This window comes from Aplysia californica, unplaced genomic scaffold (assembly GCF_000002075.1).
Source record: "Aplysia californica isolate F4 #8 unplaced genomic scaffold, AplCal3.0 scaffold00045, whole genome shotgun sequence".
NCBI classification, from domain to species: Eukaryota; Metazoa; Mollusca; class Gastropoda; order Aplysiida; family Aplysiidae; genus Aplysia; species Aplysia californica.
Window position 1 is genome coordinate 1,766,053 of NW_004797315.1, and position 7,221 is coordinate 1,773,273.

The following is a 7,221-nucleotide window of genomic DNA, read 5'->3' on the forward strand; positions in this document are numbered from 1 at the left end:
AATAATAATAAAATAATAAAAATGAAAGCCCCTTTGAAGCAAAAAACAACACAAAAAACATATCAAAGGGCGACAACTAGTATCTTGCTAAAAAAGAGTCCGGTAATGATGGGGCTACGTCCCTTTATAACTCGTGGATTTTGTTTTTTGTTTTTTGTTTTTTTGGTGCTCATTTCTCGCTGGCAGACAAATAGCCTACTCTTCGTCTAAGGTATCGAATAAGCACCCCCCCCCCCCCCAAGTTATTAATTTTCAGTTTTTTTCGCACCCCCCACACCCCACCCCGCCCCCGCCCGCTCCTTATTCCATACTCCCAGTTTATTATTTTCCAGCGTGCCGCGATCGACGATCCTGTGAAACATTATATTATCTAGATATTCTGAATGAAACTTCTTTATTTTTTTGTAAATGGCAAATTACCCTCAGTATTAGGAGCCTACCGGTACCGGGTTGGCTACGTCAATTTTCTGTGCATTTTTTAAACTTTGTAGGCCTACTTTGGTTTATATTTTTTTTTATATAACTGGTTTGTTCCTTAATGAGAAAAGTTGTCACAGCAACTTACTAAAATCACAAAAATTTCATGATCTCTTGTTCTTTTTTTCACTGAAGGAGAAATAAAACAGATTTGTTCCTACTACTACTAGTATATGGGTATGAGGTTGAATGTGCCACCCACCCCCGTTTATTAATTTAGGACCACTTGTCCACCCCCCACACCACCTGTTTATTCCTACCCCCCTCCCCTTTTTTAATTCGATACCTTAGAGTTCTTGTCCTACATATTATCTTAGTGCGCAGTTGGTCACTGTAGGAGTCACTGTAGGAGTCACAGTGGAGCTACTGTTATAATAATATCTTGCTTGTGCCCAGGAGTCTTTGTGGGTTTCATGTTGTTATATTCTTTGCTTGTTAGGTTTCGGTTTTGGGTTTTTTCCCTATTATGTTTGTACCCGAGATCGACATGTTCTATGCCTGGCAATTAACTGAAAAAAAAGCGTGCATTTTGATGTACATGAACATGATACCATAATTTTTAAAAGCATATATTTTCATGTACATAAATATCATATAATCAAAAGCATGTTTTTTCATCTACATGAACATGATATAATCAAAAGCCAATAAAGCGTACCCCAACACGTCTGTCTGTGTGTGTGTGTGTGTGTGTGTGTGTGTGTGTGTGTGTGTGTGTGTGTGTGTGTGTGTGTGTGTGTGTGTGTGTGTGTGTGTGTGTGTGTGTGTGTGTGTGTGTGTGTGTGTGTGTGTGTCAGTGCTATTTTATGTTCAGGTTGGTTTTATCAAAACTTCGGCTGTTCATAAAGACATGAGATTTTGTTTCAGTAAGTGTTTTACGGCACTTGCAACACAATAAGGTCATAAAAATGCCGGAGATTAGAAGTGTTACAAGAGATTAACAAACACAAAAAGGAAGGAGGAGGGGAGATGAAAACGATAGATGTTTGATAGAAAAGAAGAAGCAAATCACACCGGAGCACCCGCCAACCACCCACTCACACACGGGATTAGAACGATTACTAAAAACATCATAGCCAGATACCACACACATCTGCATTTTAACTGCCTTGGTTTCCTCACCTTCCTGCTACTTCTTTTTCTCCCTACAAAGTTATTTCGGAGGCAAAGCTAGACAAGAACGGCAACAAACAAACGACCCCCCCCCCCCCCCACCCCCCCAAAAAAAATATTTTAAAAAAACCGTCAAGTATCTGGACCGTTTTTCTGCCAGTTACGTCTAGTTCCGTCTATTTTAGTAAGAGCTTATTGTTTGTTTGTTTTAGTAGAGGTTTTACGGCGCTCGCAACTGCATAAGGTCATATGAGCACTAAGGGGTGGATGTCAACAGAGAAGTCCTTACAGGGAATTACTCAATCAGACTTACTCTGCTCACCTCTCTTGCTTCAACAGCACAAAGTCTACTTCGACTATCAAGGCACCCCGAAAATAGCGGGTCACAAGAGTGTGACAAACATACAAAAGAAGAAGAGGAAAATGACGATAGTAAGGATTAGGACGAAAAATCTCGGAGGGCCCGCGTGCACGTTTAAGATCTCTTGGCGGTTGAAAATAAGAAGAGAAGGCCTATAGGCCGCCACTCGGGGAGAAATTTTAAACTTTTAATTTCAAACCAAAAAAAATCTCTGCCATAGAAATATCGCTATCTATCATAGCTCCTGCGAAAACAATAAGACATACCCTTTAACCTTCCTTGATCCTAAACATACTGATGATGTTCCTCTTTTGGAGCATATATTAAATTAATCTGAATGGGAAAAGGAAAGGGGAAGGGGGGGGGGGATGAGAGTCATACTTGGGTAATCTATTTCCTCAATGTCTGCCGTCCAGGCAAAGTTGTATCTGGGAGTTTACAGTAATACTACAATATTACTGTAAACCCTCTCTGGTTGTATTATGAATACTGCTTCATGAATATTATGAGATCGTCTGTCAAGACAGACGCAAAAGACCACCAATGCCATTAATGATCTGGCATATGCACTAATAATTTCCCTCGTGGGTCAGTAAGGATTATCTTACAGACCTACTTATAATACTATTTTATCGTTCCTCTTTCTTCACCCTACATTCAAATCAGTAATTGCTGTAGGATTTCCCCGGAACTACTTTCGCCCAAGTTCTTTCATTCAAACTTTAAATGCACATCAGGCGAGGTTCGTCCATAGAGCACGGTCGTGCAGTGCCGCCCAAAATGTTTTAATGTTCTATGACGTAAAGCACCCACAATAATAAAATAAAAGACGCCAGAAACAAACACTAGCCAAGTACTACATCAAAACAAGGCCCTCGCTGGCACGTAACTGTCATTTCTATTCTATAGCGCCGTAAAACCTCTACTATGCCATGCCTAAGTTCATGCGCTGAATCTAAACACAGCAGGATACTCAACAGTGGAAACCTGACCTATAAATCGCTCTTTGGGATAACCCAAGCGATGATGACACTTGTAGTGAGTTTGACGGTACATTAATATTAATAAGACGGCACATCTCAAATGTGCTCCTGCCGAATAGCGCCGAAACATAGTCCACAGTAGGCAATCTTAAAACAAACGCCATAGACTGTGCACTATTCCATGCCAAAATTATGTGGGTCCCAGAGCAATCCAGCAGAGTGCTCAAGTGAATGGTGATTGGTTCATTGTCTTGTCTCTATTTTAAGTGACTCTGTGACCGTGAACCTGAGAGAGGACAACGTGACATACTTAAGTCGCCGTCCTATGAGTTGTGCTTTTGAACGGTTTTGTAGTGGAGTGGTGAAGGGTATTACTTGAGTGTTCAGTTCTAATGCAGGATGAATGAAATTGACGTTTAGCTAACAAACAGATTTAGTTCTAGAAGTCAAAGCCACAAGAAAAATAAAAGCACAAGGTCTTCCTTCACCAACCAAAAGATCCTAAAATTATACACCATCCCATTTACTCTGCCCTTGATTATCTTCAGCATAATTGTGCACGCCCACTTTTTAGACCCACGAGCCGCCCCTGATGCACATATACTTTGTCTTCAATCTTTTGTGCATGTGGACTGCATTTGTACGGGAACACGTGTAGATCTATACCTATTGGGGAAAAAATGACTGATTGTAACTAGTATGGTTTACATCCCCATCAAAACACTGCGTATTATTTAGGCGGTATCACTTGTTTTAGTAAGCGTTTCACGGCACTTGCAACACAATGAGGTCGTATAAGTGCCGAGGATTAGAGATGTTACAAGAGAGCAAAAAACAAGAAAACAAAACAAAAAACAAAGAAGAAAAAGAAGAGATGAGGACGATAGATGTTTGGTGGGAAAGAAGGAGCAAACCACACGAGAGCACCCGCCAGCCACTCACTTATGCGGCGGGCTGCTTCAACCCTGCAAATCAGGATCGTCTGTTCGAAGCGGGATAAAAACAACCTGTTTTATTGGGGGGGGGGGGTTAAAGTAAGATCAAGAGTTTTACGGCACTAGCAATTCAATAAGACCATACAGAACTACTTCTTTTTATTAGTAGAGGATTTTTACGGCGTTCGCAACTGCATAAGGTCATATGAGCGCCAAGGGGTGGGTGTCAACAGAGTAGTCTTTACAGAGAATCAGACTTAGACTGACGTGCCGAAGATTTGAAAAGGAGGAAAGATAAGGACAATAGACATTTTGTTAGTGTGTTTTGTTTGATTAAAGAGAAGAACATCGACACAACAATGGTCATCTAGTGCTGGAAAAAAGTAAGGCAGACAGGTATAAAACAGACGTAGAAACAAAAGAGGGAAAGTAAAGTAGGTAGGACATACTAGTCTTTTTTTTTTATAGTAGAGGGTTTTACGGCGCTCGCAACTGCATATTAGGTCATATGAGCGCCAACGGGTGGGTGTCAAAAGAGAAGTCTTTACAGGGAATCAGACTTACTCTGCTCACCTCTCTAGCTTCAACAACACAAGGTCTACTTCGACTATCAAGGCACCCCGGAAATAGCAGGTCACAAGAGAGAGACAAACATATTAAAGAAGTAGAGGAAAATGACAATAGTAAGGATTAGGAAAGAAAAAGCGGTGGTTCCCTGTTGTAGATCAGGCACAGTTATGAGCGTGACATTGTTCAATCTGCCAATTTACAATTTTAGTGTGCATAAGAACGGGAAATGCCCCCCCCCCCCAACCCCCCTTTGGGAATGGCTTCAAGACACTTCAGTCAGTGGCACTGCCCCGGGGGGCGGGGGCGTATCTGTGTCACATCTTCGTTTTGTTTTGTTTTAGTAACAAAAGTTTTAAGGCAGTTGCAACACAACAAGGTCATATCAGTGCCGAAGGTTAAAGGTGTTAAAAGAGAGTAACAAACAAACAAAAAGAAAGAAAAGAGATTTAGTATGATGGATATGTCACATCTTTGGCCATCAGGAAGTTTTTCAATAAAAAAATAACCATTTAAAATGCAAATTGTCAACAAACTCTTTTTTTTTTCATGCTCATATACATTTTATTTCTGGAGATGAGTATGCTCTCTGTTCACAAAAGAGCTCTTTGCAACACAGAAGAGTATGAAGTAAGACAAAGACGTAACGTTTATGAAGACACACGCTTCTGCTTTCCATGATCTCATAAAGCAATTCATCACATTAATATAAGTGACTTCAAAAACGATCTTTTAAAAGTTATTCCATCCGATAAACTCCACAGAAAAGCAACAGCATTAGATCAAAGACACTCATACACATGTGTAAGCTCAACAGTGATGCTATCCTGTATTTTATTTTAGCACCCTTTTAGTTGGTCAAATTACAAAAAGAAAAACATAAAACTCTACAGAAAAGTGCTTTAAACACTAGAACTAGAACAACATCATGGATAATATCAAACCATAATCAAAGCCAGATATACAAAATGCCAACTACTAAAGAAGAAAAACTGGAATGAGCAAACACATCTTTGCACAAAAAGCATTACAGCTCTTTTAGCTTTCCGGGCCTTTTTTTTAAGTCCCTTTTCGTGACAATTCAAATCTTCTTACAAACCGACAAAAAGTTGTTGGGTTTTTTTAAACCTACTCATAGCATGAGATGCATCAGATCATGAAACATGAAATAGTTCAATGACAGAATCCTTCAAATTCAGTTAAATGAGAGTGCCATTTATTGTAGCATGACAATTAAATACAGTTCTTTGATTCCTTTTAACAAGAAATATAATACAAATACAAAAGGATTGCATTATGCACATTGTAAACAGACAGTGACATTTGAAAATCAGCAATTCTTCTTACACATTGAATTTTCAACAGAGCCAGCCTTCCAATTTGTCCACGAGTCACATTTTGATTTTGCAACCTTCTGTAACTGGAAGACAATAAGGGCTTTCTTGATTTTTTTGGTAAGAGTTTTTGTAAGAGTTTTACCGCACTTGCAACACAAATAGGTCATATGAGTGGCGATGGTTAGAGGTTTTAGTAAAGAGTAACATACAAAGAAAAGGAGGAGAGAAAAGGATGACAGATATTTGATAGGAAAGAAGGAACAAACCACATCAGAGCACCTGCGTTAAACACTGCCAATCTTCAAGAGTGCTCCTGCTCGGAGACAAGAAAAAGAATAAGTTTTGTGGGCCCTGAACTCTTTTTTGTGCAATGCTTTTTACGTTTAAGTTATACGCACTCAGTCACCATCTTTTGAATGGCTATAGGTCTCTTGAATCTAAAAGATAGCATGCCAGTATCATTGACAAGATACCCACAGCAATCAGAATCATGAGTTTTGCCACACAGAGATCTTCTCGTCAAGATCTTCCTTTATTTAACTCAAAAATTTTGAAAGAATAGAAGGTATATTAAGTAGAAACAAGAACGCAACAGCCTGATTTACCCTAGAATTTGTTCCATCTTGCATCATACAATACGGATATCTCAGAACTTAAACACTTGCAGGAAAAGAACTATTCTAAATACATCAAATCAAAATTACATGTATCGTTATACCAATACGATATACTGTGTGGAGTAGAACCATTAAACAAGTTGATTGTTCTGCATAATCTCTCGTACACTAGAAAAATCTACACTTTTCGCTCCCCAAACTAAATTGGACTGCCCGTACCACAGAAGTTAAGGTCTCTTATTCATTCCTGATGTCGCAATCAAACGAACAACAAGACAACACTTTATATGGTAACAATTCTAAGATAATAATGGGACAAAGACCTTTGTTCAAGATACACTTATTTATTGCCTGTCTTCAAATTCACTGATAATTGGTAGCCTCAAGACAGTCAAGATCATCTCAACATTAAACTTTCTAGGCAAACTCTATTAAACCTGACCGAAAAATTAAGTTATGGTGAAGGATGACAAAGGGTGCAAACCTCGACTGTTCTCTCAACTTAGGTCCCTTTTTATTGTACCCAGTCTTTGTGGTCAATGATTCTAAAATACATTTTATAATGTTCATGGTGCTTTGCAAAAAACTACTTTCATTAGACAGGCTAGAAATCACTCCACTGAGTTACCGATGAGACTGCTAATAATGGTACCCTCTTACTGAGAAAAGAGCCCCAATCAACACAGAAATACGAAACACTTTCCTAATGACATATGATATATCATAGCTATTCTGTCATCCTATTCTGAGAATATCTTGGTGCATCCACAATTTTTAAAAACAACAAAATAACAAGATTTGATGTGCATTATGAAGCTATCTCCCCCCCCC